The sequence below is a fragment of the Megalobrama amblycephala genome, linkage group LG10 (genome assembly GCF_018812025.1).
Source record: "Megalobrama amblycephala isolate DHTTF-2021 linkage group LG10, ASM1881202v1, whole genome shotgun sequence".
NCBI lineage: Eukaryota > Metazoa > Chordata > Actinopteri > Cypriniformes > Xenocyprididae > Megalobrama > Megalobrama amblycephala.
The window spans coordinates 3,651,162-3,672,580 of NC_063053.1; the positions used below are offsets into that span (position 1 = coordinate 3,651,162).

The 21,419-nt window shown below is 35.3% G+C and overlaps 1 protein-coding gene across 3 annotated transcripts in view; it reads left to right on the plus strand.

The window, feature by feature from the left end:
- hs3st1l1 (heparan sulfate (glucosamine) 3-O-sulfotransferase 1-like1) overlaps nucleotides 1-21,419 on the plus strand; it is a 56,900-nt gene that overhangs the window by 32,833 nt on the left and 2,648 nt on the right. Inside the window, exon 1 of one of the 3 annotated variants that reach the window (XM_048204020.1) lies at nucleotides 589-689. The exons of the other annotated variants lie outside the window; for them this stretch is intronic. The gene's annotated coding sequence lies outside the window, so the exon portion shown is untranslated. Of the gene's footprint in view, nucleotides 1-588; nucleotides 690-21,419 lie in introns of those variants that run through there. 3 annotated transcript variants of the gene reach the window in all.

Sequence of the window (21,419 nt, forward strand, 5' to 3'; positions counted from 1 at the left end):
CAAATGAGCTGCTGCTCCCGGCCCCCTTTCCAGAAAAGGGCGGAGCTTTAACAGCTCAACAACAACAAAACTGGAGAATCTCACGCAGCCAAAATGAGGATTGTCAGTAACGGTGTTCAGCCTTACATTGTTCAAACCGGAGTCGACACTGATGGAGAGACTTTTACAACTTTTTTACAACTTTTAGAATGAAACCCAGGAAGAAGCTTGTTGTAGTCCCTACCAGTCATTTGTTGTAGTCCTTAAAAAGCGATTTCTGTAAAAGAAAATATCTCCCTTTGCATTGAACTTTGAGTGTTGTAACTTTGCAGATGTTGTTTATGCTCAAACAACAACATTACACACTAACTAAAGTCAAATCATAATCAATGTTCCTTTAATGATTAATCGAGCAGCTCTACAGCACACCATTGCATCATCCTGACAACAACCCATAATACCCTAGCAACATGCTAAGATCCACTCAGAACACCACAGGAACCTATAGTAACAATATTCTCACAACATTCTAACATCACTTTTCTTGCTCTCTCTCTGTCTCTCTGTCTCTCTCTCTCATTCTTCATAACCTCAATATCACCTCCACCAAGAAGCAGAAGTGCAGCATCCCAGATCGTCATTATAGATAAGGCTGCTGGCTGAGATCTGCTTCGCTCACAGGCGTAAAATTACAGTGAAGTCACGTGAAGGTTAGTTACCGCTCTGATGGCTCGCTCTCTCGGGACATGAGGTGTCCCGGTAAACAGCGCTCAGTATCACTTAGATTTTGGTGTTGCTGCTACTTAAAAATTCCCTCTTACCTCCACACACATACACACACACTTGTATATATGGTTTATGGGGACTCTTCATAGACATAATGGTTTTTATACTGTACAAACTGTATATTCTCTCCCCCTACACTACCTCTACCCCTAAACTTACCCATCACAGGAAACTATCTGCATTTTTTGAATTTCAAAAAGCATGTTTTTTAAGCATGTTTTTTCATTAGGTTTACGAGGACACAGGAAGTGTAATTACGTTATAATACCCATGTTATTATACACATTTGTATCCTCATAACATTGATATTGGTTACGCTCCTCGTGTATTTAAGCCCTGTAGTTCCTTTGTCCAGTATCGTCAGTGTTAAAAGTGGTTGTGTTTATTGTTTCCTCCTGTGATCTCATGAGTTTTCTATGTGGATTTAATAAAGACTGTTTTTGATATCCTTTTGTCATGCACTTAAAGGGTTAGTTCACCCAAAAATGAAAATTCTGTCATTTATTACTCGCCCTCATGCCATTCCACACCCGTAAGACCTTCGTTCATCTTCAGAACACAAATTAAGCTATTTTAGTTGAAATCCGATGGCTCCGTGAGGCCTGCAGAGGGAGCAATGACATTTCCTCTCTCAAGATCCATTCATGTACTAAAAACATATTTAAATCAGTTCACAGTAGTTCAGTATTAATATTATAAAACGACGAGAATATTTTTGGTGCACCAAAAAACAAACAAAATAAAGACTTATTTAGTGATGGCTGATTTCAAAACACTGCTTCATGAAGCTTCGGAGCATAATGAATCAGCGTGTCGAATCATGATTCGGATCGCGTGTCAATCTGCCAATGGCTGAAATCACGTGACTTTGGCACTCCGAACAGCAGATTCAACACGCTGATTCATTATGCTCCGATGCTTCCTGAAGCATTATTATTAAGATACTTATGTTATATTTTATTGTGTGTGTGTGTATATGTATATATATCATTTAGCGGTAATCAGGGAACCGGCTTTACTGACGAAATGCGCGTGACAATCTCATGCGATATATCGTGCAGCCCTAATATATATATATATATATATATATATATATATATATATATATATATATATATATATATATATATATATATCAGTCCCTCCAGAAAAACGTGATTATGCGATCGCCTGATTTAATGCATAATCAGCCAAAGTCCGCATATTTATGCAGGGTTCGCATTTTTTCAAATATGCCGCACTTTCGCCGCATAAATTGCCGATTTCAGCAAGCAAAATATGCGGGGCTAGCATGATTTCATAATCCCTGTATTTTCGTTGCAAAAAAGTCACATATATCTAGCAGAAAGTTGAAAAATGTTGCATTTACTTCACACAAGTAAAGCGCCATTATTTTCCCCCTATTTCCATGGGAACCTTATGAAGTGATGTAATTACGCGACGTGAACATCATCTGCCAACCCCGCGGTGAAACCAGGGTGAAACCATGATGAAGCACACAAATCATGCTTTGTATATTGTTTTATAATATAAAGAATAGTATATTATTTTCTAAAAATATATATTATATATATTTAAATATATATTTAAAAAAAAAAATATATATATATATATATATATATATATATATATATATATATATAATCATAAATTTATCATCATCATTGTTATTCTTATATATATATATATATATATATATATATATATATATATATACAAAAATATGTGTATTTATTATTACTATTGTATATATTTTATATTACATTTTATATTACAAATAAGAATTTTATAATATATTGTATGTAATATTTTTCAATAAAAATAATGCAAAATACAGTTTTGTGGCATGAACCATTTATAGCGTATAGATTCTGTCACCACTTGCAGGTGTAACAAACTTAATTTGGTCTTTGCTCTCCTTCACAGCTCAAATATTGAATATATCCCCTCTCTTTTCCTCCAAGGTAAATCTTTGTTTGCAGCCCTGATAAATTCAGAGTGTCTCCTCCCAGCTTTAGTGATGGATCCGTCCCATCGCTTGGCAGTCAGCATCCCCACACAGACGGCTCTGTCTCTGCCCAGCCTTATCTGTAGCATTTACTAAGTACATATTTACGAGCACGCAACTCCTGGTAGAATAGAGGTGGGTTTGTGAAGCCTGGCGCAGGACGCCTGAACAAACACAGGAGGCAGAAACTGGATTAGTGACACATTAATGCCTATATCTGTGTGATCCCAGCTGCAGAGATGTGCACAATATCAAACAATCACGTCTCACGGGGACTCGGCTGCTCTTGAAGCAACACACAGCGAAAACGCATTCAACCTCTCCTAATACTGTGTGTTCAGTTAAGTGTAATTGTGTCCTCTGAGCAAATATTTTACACGTTTATACGACTTCATTTGCCAGTTGAAATTTTACACTTTTAATGTGCAATTGACTTTGGCAGCAGGAGACCTGACGGTGAACGTAAACACGGCACGTCTTCTCGTCACGATATCTGCCGAAAACTTGTTTCTCTGTCTTTTGTCATTAAGTCTGTGTATTATCACCCTCATTAATGATCTGATGGGCCTCATCAAACATTTACACCCTCACAGCCATCTATCTGAAGAAGCTCTAGTTTTCATTCAATTAAGTCATTCATTCATTATGTATGTATGTATGCGTCTCGGGCTGAATGAGAAAGAGAAACTCAGACTGAATGAAGAAGAGTTGAGTGACAAAATGAAGTTGAATGATAAGAAACGTCTGTTTGAAGAGTTGATGAGAATGCGGTGGCGTCTCAAAGACTGTGAGATGCTAAATGTGCAATTACGTAAAACCTGAACAGCACTAATCGTTTTCTTCAAAACTCGAGCTAATTCAAAGACGAACTGTATTTTTTCCTTTTCTGAAGATTATGCGAACAGCACTTGCCTAAGAAAAACTCTCCACAGATAATAGAAAAGTGTGAATATATAAAATTATATAAAAATATATCAGTTAAAGCATTTACCATTTATCTATTATCAGGCTAATTTTAGGTTGTTTATTTTAATAATTACATTAATAATGTTTTTAAAATGATTATCGTTTTATATATTTATACATACATCATTCTTTATGGTTCTTGAATCTCATTGGCTGATAGCAGTGTGATATTCTAGTGATAACAGCACTTCTGCCTTTTCACCGTTTGTATCACTCCGCTTGAAGCGACTGTCATGGCAGATGAGAAAATCCACTGTATTTTTTTACAAATACTGCAGTTTTAAGAGAATGTAGTTGTTTAGACCTGAAATATGTGACTCATATTTAATCATAGCGCCTTTTTTACTATTTGTTTTGATGCTTTTGCAAATGCAAGCCATTCAGTGCTCGAGTACCCGCCGAGAACAGCTTCATCTCGGCCAGTGCTTCGGGGATTTGCTGCTGTTAAACATGAGATATAATTCATTTTGGGTACATAAAATGGGCAATCTTTGGTCTTATTAATCTATTGCTTGTTTCTGAGCAAATTGAATAAAAATAGCTCTTTGGCTGAACGTGATTCAATCATGGACAGTGGTTCCATGTGATTGAAACAAGTAAAACCAAACAGAATCAACTATGTACAACTAGAATCAATGGTGTTCATTTAACTTGAATGAATGGTTTTAGTTTAACTTAAATAAATGGTTTTCATTTAAATTGACATTCAAATAATCATGCAATTAATGCTTCCTCTTTAATCCTGTGACGTAACAAACTAAAATGAACATTTCAGAAGTGCTACTGGTTTCATCCAGAGCTCTACCATAATGGTTGCTTTATTATTAAATCAATTTGTTATTTATAATGGCTATTGTTGTTCATTTAAATACTGTTGTTCAATAAATATTATTTTATATAAAATGTTGTATTTGGTATTGAGAAAGGGTCCATTAGTGCATAATATGGATTGAGTGAAAGTTACATTAATACGCCATTAGATGGCGGCAAACTTTACGAGTGAATGAGTCAATCAGTCACAAGTAGGGATGGGAACCAGTGATGCACGGATCAATGTATAAACAACCCGCACCCGACCGACGTTTTCAACTAACCCGCCCGCAACTCGGACCGCAAAAAAAAGAAAGAAAATATTGTACCCGCTTCCTTACCCGCATTTTTTAAAAGTAGGCTAGTAAATGCTCATCGTAGCGTCATTGGGCCATATTTGGAAACGTACGACAGCCCTTAGGAGCGCAAACTGTTCTTCTGAATGCTGTATGATATAGCATAGTGTTATGTAATAAAGGCTTGATTTATTCATTTATTTCGTTTCATTTTCTTAACAATTAAGATGCTGCATGTGTTTATCCAGTCTAATCGAAGTGTGCGTCTCTCCCCCGACTTTCCCAACAAAAATCCTGCCCCCTCTCAGAAAATACATAAAACTGACATTACTGAGCTATATGCGTTTAAAAGTAGCCTATTAAAATGGTGCAATGGCATTTCTCAGTTCAACGTGTTGGGAAATCGGGCATTTTGTCCCGCGTCAGCATTTATTCAAAAGTCAATAACGCTCAACATTAATAATGTTACTATTTCATTCTTTCGGCAAATGTCTCCCACACTTTGCTCTTTCTATTTGTGTATTTGTGGAGCTTCCACTCCCCAGTCTTCACCTTTTCTCTTGCCGCTTCCATCTCTACCTGCAGACTGAGCTCGTGCGTCATCTTCGCGCAAGTTATTCAGCCAATAAAGTCTAGGCCTATGTATTTAATAGAAAATTGTGTCTAGTACTATATAAATTACAAAGGTTAATTGGCATCTTTATTTCAAACGACCCGACCGGCCGCGACCCGAATATCATTAAAAATATTTTTGGATGACTCGTAACCGCAGGCACCCGCTCATTTTGGATCAACCCGCGCATCACTGATGGGAACCGAGAACCGGTTCTCATCCGGAACCGGTAGTGTTTTTTTAAAAGAACCGGAACCGTGCAAGATTTCTAAGTTTCGGTTCCGAAAACGGTTCGAATCTTTAAAACGATTAATCTTTAAAAGATCTCACTCTCGATTTCATGACCCACATGATCTAATTCCTAAATGACAATGATTCACCCGTGTATATGAAACCTTTGACAAAAATAAAATCTGCGTTCGCGCTGCCGTTGATCTGAAGAGAGTTGTCATGTGTAGATATAAACAACTTCACAAACAATCTTTTCAAATGCACAGTATCATTATTTCAGTGTGACAAATAGGCCTATTCCAATTATAACAGAAGTATACAAAAGTTTACTATTCAGATAGAAACGCTGATGTTTATGTATAATAGATTACCTTCTGTTCTGAAAGTGACGACTGTATCGATTGCATTGTTACGCCACTAGGTGGCAACAAATTTACTGTTTAAAAATGTGTCTATCACTGAATCATTCTTTCAGAAATAAGTCTTTATGAATCCAACTTACAAAAATATACTGTTTCATCTGTCTGAATCTTACATGTGTGTTCAAGCATCTTATCTAATTTTTGGTAGGCCTAACACTTTACAATAAGGTTCATTTATGAACTAACCATTTGTTACTGTATTTGTTAATCTATTTGTTAAAATAAATCCGTTCATAGTTTTTTCATGTTACTTCACAGTGCATTAACTAATGTTAACAAATACAACTCTTGATTTTAATAATGTATTAGTAAATGTTGAAATTAACATTAGTAAAGATTAATAAATGCTGTACTGTAGAAGTGAAGTTCATTATTAGATCATGTTAATGTAGTTAAATAATGTTACCTAATGATTCTTACTGTAAAGTGTTAGCGAATTTGTTGAGATTAACAGTCTGTTAAATTCATTTTACAAGAATAATAAACACAAAAAGGACTGTTTGAGTCGAGTATTGTGCATTTTTCCCTTACTGCTATTTTTTATTAGTTGTTTAATTATTTTAATGGAACCGGAACCGGAACTGGAACCGGAACCGGAACCGGAACCGGAAAATTTGTCAAAATTCCCAACCCTAGTCACAAGAGACTTTAAATTGAAAGGGACTTTTGTAAACAAAGGACATTGTTTTAGTGCTGTAAACTGTAAAAAGGACAAGATCTATTTTCTCAGCAGACATTCAAACAGATTTTTATAATGGATATAATATTGTGGACATCTACCTGAAGAATGAATGTTATATCAGACACAGGTAATGCTCACTCAGGTTATCTCTCTCTCTCTCTCTCTCTCTCTCTAATACTGTACAAAATATGAGTTTCAATGGAGGGACTCAACATTCCTATAGTTCTAAAGTGATGTTTTAGAATTAGTAACGGAGGCTTGGTCAAACTGTGAACTTGAGATTTGAATCCGTGGCGGAAGGAAGTAGTTCTGCACAAAAGAGGGTTTTAAAGACACGCCGTTGTTATTTTTCATTGTTATTTATTTACACACTTGTGCCATTGAACTGTTTTATAAATGCAATATCACACTCGTAGCCGTGCGATTGCCTACGGCCGAATCACAGCCATGCTCATATACAGCCATATCGCACGGCTACAAATGTGTTTATTTATTTATGCATTTTTTTATCCTATTTTTCTCTAAAGTTTTTGTTTTTTGACCATGAGCAATAGTGATGTTTGCGTACTGAGGTTTGCATACTGGTGTCATTTCCTAGTGCACTTGAGGTAATTAAAAGACAGAGAAACATCATCGCTTCGAGATATTGACCACTGAGCAGGTCATCTGTAAGAGAGAGGTTTTAATCGTAAAGCAAAGAGCACAGAGGCATTTTCTGTTTGGGATGAAATGATGTTTGCAGTCGCTGGCATTTGTTTTTCCTCTTGCAGATAATTGTTTGGCTCTCAAGGTTTTCCAGCAGAAAGCTGCTGTTTGTCAGAGCAGAGATTCTTTTAAATGAGCAGTAATATGTGGAGGATTCTTCTTTTCGGATATGGAAATGTTACGGCCACAGACAGTTTAATTGATTTCTCTGGCTTTCTGATGGGCTGTGTGTAAACGTCACTTCGTCCATGGCACAGTTGATTGCGCGTATCTCAAGGTGTTTTGTTTGGGTGTTTTCACTTTACTTCCCTGTGGGAAAACGGGCCGTCGCTCAAGATTAGCCTCATGTGCGGTGTGTCGGAAATCACGCTGAAGTGATGGAATAGTTCTGTTCCCAAACCTAGTGAGCTTCCTCACTGTCTGCCACCTTCATAGGCGGCATCCTAAATATTATATAACATTTTATAATATTAATTAGAATTAGTGTATTAGTATATTGTAACCGAAATGGAACCTCATAAGCATCTGATTTAAAACACCTATAAACATTTTCATAACTTAATGTGTGTTTGCAAAATGATCTTAGAACATATTTTTGTTTGCTGGGTATCTTAGAAGGCATCTGAACAGTCTTTGTATCAGGAGTGCACCTATGATGCCTTGAAGTGCTGTCTAGGTTGGGAGCTCACTGGGTTTTGATAGTCTACATCACATTAGTTTTACAGTTGCATATGCGCATTTAGAGATTCTGACACATAACCTTCTAGTCCCTCACAGCGGAAGATTTTAACGCTGAAGTTTCCAGATTATGTTAAGCCACATCCTCAGTGTATGAGCCCTGCAGGGTTGATGACTGTCACAAGACACAGTGATACAGAAGATCCGCTCATCTGCCCTGTGAACATACATTGTGTTGTTGCGCTGCTGGAGTCGCAGAGGGAGGTGTGAACGTCTGCTTAATTAAGAAGAGCTGCCCTCATGTTCAGGTCTGGTGATAAACCAGCAAAACACAGCTAGTGTCTTTATTAACCGAAATGGGGAGTAGAGATTTGGTTTGAACCGGTCAGAAACATTACAAGCAGGGGCCAAAATTAACACTGGCCACATGCAAGTAAAAAAAACCCCGAAAATTTAAAAACTAATTTTAATGAAAAAGAACTAACTAAAAAATAATTTGTCACAAGGACAAAAATATATGTATTTTAATGAATTAAAATGCATAGTTAATTATATAAATAACAAAAAAAAAAAAAATATTATTATTATGCACAAAAAGTTTCATGGTGAGTAATAAATATGTATGGCCAGAATTTATTTATTAATTTATTTAAAATAATAATGATGATGATGATGATGATATGCAAAATACAGTTTTATGGTCAGTAATAAATATTTATGGGCAGCGTTATTTATTTAAAATAAATTAAAAACAACAACAACAATAATAAATATGTAAAATATAGCTTCATGCCAAATATAAATATTTATGGCCAGTACTATTCATTCATTCGAAAATAAATATGTTAATAAATGAATAAACAATTAATACTACTACTACTACTACTACTACTACTACTAATAATAATAAATATGCAAAATGCAGTTTGTGGTCAGTAATACATATTTATGGCCTGTTTTGTTTGTTTGTTTAAAATGAATAAAACAACAACAACAAATACAGCTTCATGACCGGTATAAATATTTATGGCCAGTACTATTTATTTATTTATTTAAAAATAAATAAATAAATAATATAATAATAATAATATTAAAAATAATAATAATAAATATGCAAAATGCAGTTCATGGTCAGTAACAAATATTTATGGCCAGTTTTATTTTATTTGTTTGTTTATGCGTGTTTGTTTAAATGGAATTAAAAACAACAACAAATATAGCTTCATGACTAGTATAAATATTAATGGCCAGCACTATTTATTAATTAATTTATTTAAAAATGATAAATAAATAAACAAACAAACAAACACTACAGTTTTATGGTCAGCAATAAATATATATTGATTATTGTTAATTTAAAATAAATAATAATTACAATAATAATACAATAATAATACAATTATAATAATACATTTGCAAAATACTATTTCATGGTCTGTAATAAATATTTATGCTCAGTATTTTTTTCCCCTATTTCATCTGCCATTGGTAGGTGTGGGAAAAATTGATAATTTTGGACCCTGATTTTAAAGTAGTGATAAACCAAATTTCGGTTTCAAATTTCAAATTTATTGTGTTTCCGAAAGCTATTTTGATTGTTTGCGTGTTTCATACCATAATAGAAAAATAATTAACACTACAGTAGTTTCAGGAATATGAATTAAGAAAGTAATAGGTCTATTTTGATGCATTTAAAGCTTACAGATAACAAACAAGCCACAAAAACAGTTCAAGAGACTTTTTAAGTGTTTAGCAAGCTGGTGGAATCTCATTTTATTTCCTTCATATTTTGTCCTCTATCAAATAATGAAGGTGTTTGCTGTGTTTGGATCTTGTGTCTTTTTACTCACTCATTCCTAAAATAGCTTAATATCCATCTCTGTTCCCCATCGCTAACTTTCACACATTTTCTGGCTCCATACCTGCATGTTACTTCATCAGCGCTCGCAGACTCATCGAGAGCAGAAATTGCCTTATTACTCGCAGATCTATTTTGCGTTTCTTTTTTTAAACGTGTTATTTGGCCAGGAGCCCACGAGAGCCTGATAACTGCTTTTGTGAAATGACACACTTTTTGTATTGTTCTGACACATCGCTCTTTCTTTTTCCGAATTCAAAAGTAATTGATTTGCCTCCTAAAAAACATGAACGTCGGTACAACGAGTTTCATATATGTGGCTCATATAAATGCACATATATTGTCTCAGCAGGTGCATAAATCTTTTTGGGTGGCATGCGAGACATTTCTTTATAATATTATGTGTAATATTTTGGCTTGAACCCCTCCGCCACCTGGGGGCGTTACAATGGCAGGAATTACGAGCGTCTGGAGATGAAAACGTTCTTGTGAAACTTGCTAACAGGTCTCACATTCTCCCGAGCCACACACACTTCAGCACATTTTAATACGTTTCGTCCCTCCCAAGTGAGGCAATGCAGAATAGACGGTTTGCAATTCAAATGAAAAATGCTATTTTCAACACTGAGCAGTGTTTTATATTCACCCTCAAACCATTTCAGCAGAGGGAAAACCAATTACATGAGCTGCTGAAAAATAATGCAAAGCCTAATAAAAAATGCAAATTCATTTGGCAGGTTTGCCGCCTAAGTGAAGCTTTTCCCTGTAAAAAGATTTCCGTTTTCTCTTGTACACACAGTTTCCTTGCGAAGCTCTAAGATGCTGGACTGTTGCAACTGCTCTGATTGAAATTAAGAGTTTACAGGAATAATATGTGTGTTTCCAACATGAAGGCTGTTTGCAAAAGGTAGGCAGCAACGTTATGTAGCTTGTTTGTGGCCGAATTGTAATGCTGGATTTACATTTATTGTTATTGTGTTGGAATTACCTTAAGTATGCATTTACATACATGCATTTAGCAAACAATTATATAAATTATTATAATATTAATGCATTCCCTGCTAATCTCTATTTGGGTGTGAGCAAAAACACGCCGTTTTTGTGTGTGTCCCTTTAAATGCAAATGAGCTGCTGCTCCCGTCCTCCTTTCCAGAAGAGGGCGGAGCTTTAACATCTCAACAACAACAAAGCTGGAGAATCTCACGCAGCCAAAATGAGGATTGTCAGTAACGGTGTTCAGCCTTACATTGTTCAAACCGGAGTCGACACTGATGGAGAGACTCAGGACAGAACAGTTAGCATGCTTTGCTTGATTTTTTGCAATGGCGTTAGAACTGATACACCATTGATGCTTGTGAAAACAAAATAGCGGCGTCGTGGTTGGAAACGTGCAGATTAAGGGCCGGTAATATTATAATAAGATCCCCTTCCTACGTCAAAAGGGGAGCAAAATCTGAGCAACTCATTATTTAACATTCCTGCAGAGAAAGGCTTACAAAAAAAGGCTTACTGGGTTGTCCTTTTCCACATTTTCTGGGTTGGTAGATGCACGAGTGACCCGATTATAGCACTTAAACATGGAAAAAGTCAGATTTTTCTGATATGTCCTCTTTAAGGCAGCATCTCATTTATCTTTTGTGGTTAAGAAAATGCATTACAATAATGGACAAGTCATCATTTAGTACAAAATATATATATATATCTATGAAATTGTTTAATTACATAAGGACTATTTTACTACATTATTAACATTATTTGTGTGCTATGCATCTTTGCAGCATACTCAAGCTCTTTTGGAAGCAATAGTAAGTGGAGTCTCCCTTGAACTTCATGAGCGCTGTTGGTGTTGTTTATTGTGAGGTTTTGAATCAAAGCTCTAGTCTTTGTCCCGCCGTACTAAAAGCACCCTCAGCCTCTGGATGTTTACTGTAGGTGTGTCTTTGGGGATTGTTTGAAAGAGTGTTTCCCCAAAGCATTGTTTTCTTCCTCAAACGAACCAACATGGGTGCAGTACTCTCGCAGGTAACCTACAAACACTTCAGCTGCATTAGGAAACGTCTTTTTATCATTCTGTTGTGAATTGCGATGATGATTTCATGTGGTCAGATATTTGTAAGGTTTCATTACATTCTCTAACTGGCTTTCTGTTTTGGTTGAAAATTTCTGCCCTGCTGTGATCCTCGAAAACGAGTGAGAAGGAGAGAAACACATTGTCTTTTGAGGGAAAGATGCACTATGGGAATCGTTACAGCGTTTGAAGGCTGTGAAAGTGTGAACTATAACTGTCCAAAAAGACAAAGAATAGAGTAAAAATGTATGTGTGTGAATCTCACAAAGCTTGCCAAGAACGTGTCCGTGTCATATTCACCCCGAAATCAAAGAAGGAAGCTGCTGTTTTGTTTTTTTTTGCATAAAGAAAAGGAATGGTAGCCTACAGGGATTACAGTTCTTAAGTTGTTACAAGATTTTAAAAAACAAAACAAAAAACATATGCATTGTAAAATTATGTATTATTTGAATGACTAAAAAGCGTCAAGCATTGCCAAAAGTATTAGTTTTATTTCATAAATTAAAAACAACTTTGAAATTACACAAACTGGCAAAAGAAAAACATATTCCTCCCTTAAAAATTGGTCTTGAGTATTTAAAATAAAGTGACTTTTAAAGCAATATGACAAAAGTTTTCAGTCAAAAAATGTTTTTTATGAACCATTAAGATCTTTTTTAGTTGTGAAATTATTTTCATATTAAAGGTACACTACACTCTAAAAAATGCTGTGTTAAAAACAACACAAGTTGGGTTGAAAATGGACAAACCCAGCGGTTGGGTTAAATGTTTGCCCAACATGCTGGGCAGTTTTACTATTGTTTAAAAATTACTATATGGCTGGCTCAAAATAGGTTGGAAATTAATAATCAGACACATAATTACTTGAGGCAACAATAATAATCAAAAGGTGAACATTTATTAATAAGCAATTTAATAAATGTTTAATTATTATTAATTAAACTTATTAATAAATGTCAATTTCCAACATATTTTGGGTTAGTAAATAATAATAGTTAATTAAAACTAACCAACAGGTTGGGCAAACATTTAACCCAACCACTGCCTTAAAACAACCCAACTTGGGTTGTTTTTAACCCTCAGTTGTTCATAAACATATTAATGGAAAAAGTGTCATTACACTGTATTCAGCACAAACTAGGCTACAATAATATGTGAGGAACATGTATGTACATGTTTGTGTTTTTGAAGAAATAACGTTTATGTGTGGTTGTTGAAAAAACAAAAAACTTAAGTCACTGAAATAAGGCCAAAAAAAGTATATTAAATCTGTCTTCACAAGGATTCTGGGTATTGGAGGTTGTAGACTAGAGTTTTTGCTTCAAAATGAGTTAAAATTATGCTGCCTGCTTGTTCATATAAAACAATAGAGAGATTTAAATTTTCTAAAACATCTTTGGTCAAGAAACACAGTATGCGTGGAGGCGTGAATCATCATGAATAATGGGTGATTCTCACCTGAGAAGACAAAAGAATCGCATAAAGAGCTCTAATGAGCTGCATAAATAATGAGCTCTTTCAGTCAGATAGGCTGTGAAAAAACCCTCTGTGATCATGTCTCAAAGCTCATGATGGTGTAAATCAAACATACAGAAAAAACAGCAATACTGTGAAATGTTATTACAATTTAAAATAATGGTATTCTATTAAATACTTTAAAATATAATGTATTTCTGTGATGCAAAGTGTCTTCTCATATGTTTATGTCAATTTTCTATACAGAGGAGTAATATTTATTCAATATTTATTGTCATCACTGTGAGCGCTGGATATTGTGTTTTCAATTCATACTTGCAGCCGGAGGGCGTGCTGTGCATTTTTAGTCCACAAATTCATCTAAAGAAGAACAGGGACCAGGAACTAACGGCATGTCTTCTAGAGCTCGCTAACCATGGCTTTAACATCCAGATAAACACTTTTCAAAACAATAAATACACGATTGAGACGACATATACAAGTATTGCCTCAGAAATTGCCTCAGAATAGTCAGTTCCAAAATCTACTGCCAAGCCTAATCAATCATGATTAACAAACACACACACAAAAACACAGATCAGAAGGGATAAAACAATTCACATGTATATATACACTATAAAAAATGCTGGGTTAAAAACAACCCAAGCTGGGTTAAAAATGGACAAACCCTGCCATTGGGTTGTTTTAACCCAATGGTTGGGTTAAATGTTTGACCAACCTGCTGGGTAGTTTTATTTAACTCAACTATTGTTTAAAAATTACTGTATTGCTTGCTTAAAATGACCCAAAATATGTTGGAAATTAACATTTATTACAACAACCCAATTAAACAACCCAATCAACTGTTTGTCCAACTGTTTAACCCAGCATTTTTAGAGCGTGTGTGTATATTGAAGAGCATAAGAGCAAAAATTCCTTTTGTTACTATTCAATATCTTTTTCTTTTGTTTTTAGGTGAAATGTGACCTAAAAATGTGACCAGAAATGTTAAGAAAAAGTGTAAGAATATAAGAAGCGCTCTGTTAGTGTGACTGACAGAAAGAGTGCATGAGTAAACAGGGAGCAGAGAGGGGAAAGGGCTTTACAAAGAGAAAAGAGAGCAGGAGAGAGAGTACATGTGAGGATTGATTTCACAGAGGCCTGACCCGGGAGAGGATATCCCATCATCCCTTCTGATCAGGATTAATACACTGCATCACTGCAGACAGGCGGAACTCCAGTGGCCGGGTAATCTAGCGCCGTATCCACACCTCCTTCCCTCTGTTCTGGCAGGATTTTATCCTCCCAGCATCCCATGCCTGTATCTTTCACCTCTTTCTCATACGGCTGAAGTAACGAACCCCAGCAGCCTTGCCGCAGGGCATCCAGCGCACGTGTGTCATAAAACTGTGTGTTTAGTTTACAGCTGGTGTGAGAGCGAACATGCACTTTTAAACACGCCAGTCGGGTTGAGAATCGAGAAGCAGTCCAGTTTGGAATAAAATGACTGATGTTAAAGGTCTTCAGCAACTGTGATACTTTGAGTGTCTTCTCACCCTTAAAAATAGAGGTTCCAAAAAAGGGCTTCGCAATGACGCCATTTTTGGTTCCACAAAGAACCTTTTGGTGACTTTTTCTTAGTGTGAAAAACATTTTAATAACCCTAATCTAAAGAATCTTTTTCCACCATAAAGAACCTTGGAAGGTTGGATGGATGTGGGAAACACGGACAGAATCATGGAATCCAACCTTAAAAATGGAATTTACTGTATAATGTGGAATGTCACAGAATTTGGCAAATATGGATGAATATTAAAGGTGCAGTAAGTGATTTCTGAGAAATGCTGTTCGGACCGAGCACCAAAACACACTTGTAGCCAATCAGCAGAAAGGGGCGTACTCATTAGGGGGGAGGTGCCTGTGTTGCATAGTGTGGTGGTAAATTTGGGGGCGGGGCTATCCAGATAGGGGTGTGATCTTTTTGGGTAGGGGTGTGTTTGTTTTGGTGATCTCAAATCTTACTGCACCTTTAATCCACAAAATGTTATAATAATAATAAAAATAAATTATTATGCATTCATATATAATAAATGAGAAACTTGTCAATGACTATCACAGTGTTTTAATTTTAACAGTAAATAAATCCAGAAAAAGGATTTCTTAAAAAATAAAACATTTCATAATGCCCTATTACTGTTAATGTAATACAATATTAAATTGTTAAGGTTCTGTGAATTCAATAGATCAGATGTGCATTTTAATTTTTAAAATTTAAGCAAACCGTTAGAAATTGCAGCAGAAAACAGAATTCAGGGAAAATTAAAATTTGTGACAAAAAATAAATAAATAAATAAAACATATAGGGCTGTTAAAAATGCAATTTCTGTTCAATAAAATGTTAATAAATTGATGTTAAATTGTTTCATGATTTCAATTAATTAGGCTACTAAAATTTAATGGGGAAAAAACATTTAATTCAGAAAAATTAGAACAAAAAACAAAATTTGGGGAAAAAAATAAAATGGAATTTGGAAAAAAATAAAACTGATTTCATAGGGCCCTATATAAAGAGCATTTTAATAATCTAAAGAACTTTGTCCACTCTAAAGAACCTTTCGTGTGATGGAAAGATTCCATGGATATTAAAGGTTCTTCGGAACCTTTATTTTTAAAGGTGCAAAATCTTCCAAATGACATGATTAGTGGAATTGTTCCTTCTGCTTCCCATTAGACTGTCACATTTTCCTCACCTGCTTTATCCTCTAGTCTGAGAACTGAAATGTTTCACCTCGTCTCGGTGTGCGTCATTGTGTTCTCGCACTCTGATTGCAATTCGCGCCCGCTCATCTCCACAAATCCTCGTTAACGGCTGTAAAAACAGTTGTGATATTGTGAGAAAAGAGCACTATAATATCAGGCTTCATTGGATTAATTATTGTTTTATGCTAATCGCTCTCAAATGAGGCTCTGCTAAGCATCACACTGCCTGCTGTGTTCATCTAGTCTTGAAGAAAGAAGAAGAATGAAATAGTGGCTCTTTGTGTCCCGTGGAGAGACCTGTAGCTCAACACACCAAGTGCATGCGTGAACCGACGCATTTATCATGACTGAACTTTAGTCAGAGACTCATAGTGTGTGTAGACAGAGGAATATATCAAAAACTGCTAACAGATTGCTTCTGTAAATAGATCCAGCTGACAGAAGCAGACACGTGTACAACTGTGAAAAAGGATAGGAATTGTGTTATATTATATTATATTATATATGTTTAACACTAAATATCTGTAAATGTAATTGTAATGAAAATTTAAAGTGCCCCTGTTATTCTATTTTAAAGGTTCCTAATTTTGTTTTGGAGTCTCCTACAACAGGTTTACATGCATCCAAGGTCAAAAACTCTTTTTCTCATAATATACATTGAAGCATCAGCTCTTTTCTCAGTGTCAGAAAGGCCCTGTTTCCATCTGTTATCAAGCACGCTAGCCAGATGGGACTTAAACTTTCTTAGCTGAAGACACAAGTTTGGTTTAAAGACGAAAAATGTACCAAGCACAACCATTCTCACCACTTCACTGCGTTCGGCCGGACTTGCGGCTGTCAGAGCAGAAATGAAAGCTGATGCTCTCCGTATGTTTTTCCGTCGTCTCCGGTAGCGTTCATATGTAAATTGCGTGAGATTTTGTCCATTAGATTGAAACATCTGAAAAAAAACACATACCCACCCATAGACCCTCCCTCGAAGAAATCAGGGCAGAAGTGGTTGAAAGTGGATAAAAGAGACGGATTAAAACACCAGGTGTAAACGGGAATGTGTCTCCATTGTCTACTTGTGATCCGATCGACCAAAATGCATCTTAATACCAGGTGGAAACAGGGCCAAAAGGTCCAGTTAAGGATTCAGTCTCTCTAAACCCCGCCTGTCTGACAGCCTCCTCTGCTCTGATTGGTCAGACGGCCCAGTCTGCTGTGATTGGTCAGAAATCAAACACCCATTAGCATCTGAATTTCAGCTCTTCCTCAGCGCTTTTTACACAGATACGAACAGTAATGATTTTTTTTTTTTTTTAGGGTGAGCTATGAATTTTAATTATTATATACTCATGACTATAATATGATAATTTTTTTAAATTATTTTATTTATTTATATACCTATTCATTATTTTTATATTCTTCAGACCATTACATGAGAGTCAACTGTTAATTTATTTATTTATTTATTTGCTATATACTTCTGACCATTGACATTCAGCAATGAAAGTCAGATTGTGATGTTATTTATTTGTATATTTATTTATTTATTTGTTTATTTTTTCAGGGTGGGCTATGAATTTTATTTATAATATATTCATGACCATAATATGATAATCAGCTTTTGATTTTTTAAAATTATTTTATAGCTATTAATTATTTTTATATTCTGCTGACCATTACATGATAGTCAATTGGTGATGTATTTATTTATTTATTTATTTGTCTCATTTAGTTCTAACTATATGTATACATAGTTGTAATATTATGTATAAAATTTTGAACCTTTTTGCAAATGTGTCTCAGGAAAATAATACCAGTCACAAGGGTCATTTTTTTAAATTGAGATTTATACTGAATAAATAAGCTTTCCATTGATGTGTGGTTTGTTAGGCTAGGACAATATTTGACCGACATACAACTATTTGAAAATCTGGAATCTGAGGGTGCAAAAAAATCAAAATATTGAGAAAATCGCCTTTAAAATTGTCCAAATTAAGCCCTTAGCAATGCATATCCACTCACAAAAATACATTTTTGATATATTTACGGTAGGAAATTTTAAAAAATATCTTCATGGAACACGATCTTTACTTAATATCCTAATGATTTTTGGCATAAAAGAAAAATCGATCATTTTGACCAATACAATGTATTGTTGGCTATTGCTACGAATATACCTGTGTGACTTATGACTGGTTTTGTGGTCCAGGGTCACAAATGTCCATGCAACACCAGTGACATACTTCTATAATGTACATACATTTGACGGATGCTTTTATCCAAAGCGACTTACATTGCATTGAAGCTTCTCATTTTATCAGTTCATGCATGGCCGGGGAAGGTATTTGCATTGAAAGTAAAGGTAAATCACCTGGGTGAACTTGAAAGAAACATTATTGCAACGAAAAGTTGATTTGTTGCAAGTTGTTTTTCTTTGCATATGCCACTTGCTTTGGTATCTTCTAATGCAATGACATTCAGACACGTGTAAGAGTAATTTTGGTGCTTTGCTGCTGAACCACCCAGAAACTATCCGAGAGATCACGGGCTGGTTTTAGTGGTTTGTTGCATGCAGTGCTCCTGTGAGCTGGATTGGTTTAGACAGTAATCTTGGCCTTGCGTCTTGCTGTTAGCATCAGGCCTGGCAGCTCCTCTACTGTTACACCGCTGACAGGCAGACAGAAACGTCACAGCGCATCAGCTACTTCAGTTCTTCTCAGCCGAACACTGAAGCACCTTCACTCCCCTCCGCTCCTCATCTGTCCATCCATCCCATCTGCCTGCGGGCGCCCCTCCGTCCCCGCTCACAGATTACAGCCAGAGACACAAACAAGTGTCACTCTCTGAGCTTGCGAGAAGAAGATGTGAATAAGAAAGAGAGAGAAATGGGAAGCAGTTTGTGGAAGGAGGAAATAAAGTTTTCACTGCCGTACAGTTGAGCTACTTTTGCACAGGAGGGTGAAAGTCATGAAAACATTGCAACAAACACCTTAAGCCAAGAAACCTATGAAGACAGTTTCATTTTTTTCCACAATTCCATGATTTTTTGTTTTCTTTTTTCTGGATTCCATTTTTAATGGTTTAATTAAATGTTAATGATCAAAAATGATGTCTAATCAATTGAATTCATACAACTTTAACAATTTAATAATTCATTTTTTTTTTTTTTTTTTTTTAGCAATAATAGAGCGCTATGAAATGTAATTTTATTTTCCCAAATTCCATATTTACTGTTTTAGTTTTTCTGGAGTCTATTTTTAATGATTTCATTAAATTTTAATCTCCAAAAAGGATGTCTAATCAATTGAATTCATGCAACTTAACAATTTAATAATTTATTAAATTTTAACATTAATAGAGCTCTATGAAATGTGTTTTATTTTTTTTTCCACATTCCATGTTTTCTCTTTTCATTTTTCTGCATTCCGTTATGAATTAATTCAATTTTAATAATCAAAAAGGATGTCCTATCAAATTATTAAATTAATAATTTACTAAAAATTGGCCTCTAAGAGATGTTTTATTTTTTCAAAAATTCTTTGTTATGATTTAATACAAATCTAAATCTTAATGAAATCATATGAATCCATAAATCTAACAATTTAATCCTAAAAAATGTAATAACTAAGAAAGTGCTGCAAAATAGATTACTGTTAATTTGAAAAATAGATGAAAAAATGTGTGATATTCCTTAAAATTATGTTTTAATAAACTGTATTATTAATGTTATTATTACTTTGAGACAATAGTATTTCTGTCGCAATTTCAAGTTAAACTGAACTTTTACTTTTTTGCGGGTTGTCGTGAAGAGCTTTGGGTTTGTGAATCTTCTGATGCACTACTTTTGATTTACTCATCCAAACTTCCATGACATCATACAGTAAATTCCATTTTTATGATTGGATTCTGTGATTCGGTTTGCATTTTCCACATTGTAGGGCCCTAGAAACCCCTTGTTTTAATTATCGAAGGGTTTTCTTCATTTAAAGGGTTTGTTGTAACCGCTGCAGGTCAGATATGAAAGTGAACCGGCTTGACCAGTGAGCGTCCAAGGACTCAATCAGTGATAGCGGTTTGAAGTGGCAATTCATAAAAAAACAATGATTAACATGTGATTAATATCTACTTGACTTGACCCAAGTGGAGTTTGGATAAAGTGTTCTCAGAGCTGAAATCAAGTCATGTAATCGTGTCTCCATGAAAGAGTGCAGATGCCTGTAATCTGTAATAGAGTCATAAGGTTTAATCAGTTTTGAGTGCGGTGGGTAAATGCCATGGAAGTGACCTTTTACTTTCGGAATATTTTGACTGGAGGCTTTGGCTGTTTGGTCTGTGTAAGAGGGTCTGTTAACTGTGTCTCTGTTTGCTACGCTTTGGAATTTGATGAAGCGTAAAGGTCAGAAGATGTTTGCGAATTCGCACATTTGCATGGGATACTTGAAAGATCCTTTGAACTCAATCAGCGAGTCCTTTAGAGGATTTTTTTTCTTCATTCTGCCTTGTTTCACTCTCATATTCCTCCTCGTTTCACTGCTTTCCTGTGATTTTGACCTTGGGTCTTCTTTAAGTTCGCTGAAGCGATAAAAGTGAAAAGATACACGTCTATGCATCTACACAGGGACATTCAGTTAGTATTGTATAGTAAGTGCTTGTTCAACCTTGTTCAGTCTCCTATAACACTAACCGTGTAGCATTCTAGCTTTCAAATGTGATCTGAGAAAGGTCTGTTACCTGTTAAAGAGAAGACAGAGGATTGATCTGCTCTTGAGCTACACTAGAACTGATTGTGCAATGCCGGGTAATCTTATGCCAAGTGTTTTAGAATTGCGATGCATTTTAATAAACATTGTAACACTTTCCATATACATTTTGAGGGCTTTCTTTTGTTAGTTATAGCAGCCATTATGACTGGGATTCAGTAATATTGCATGCATGCTCAGAGTGTCCGTGTGAACTAAGTTGCAAATCAAATTGGCCACACATAAAACCAATTTAACTGGCTTGAATATGGGATCTATTTGGAGGAATCTGAATAATTTTGGTCACATTTTCTCAGGAGGGTCTTTAGATGGTTTATGCCCATCTTTGTGGATCGGCGGCCTAGGATGAGA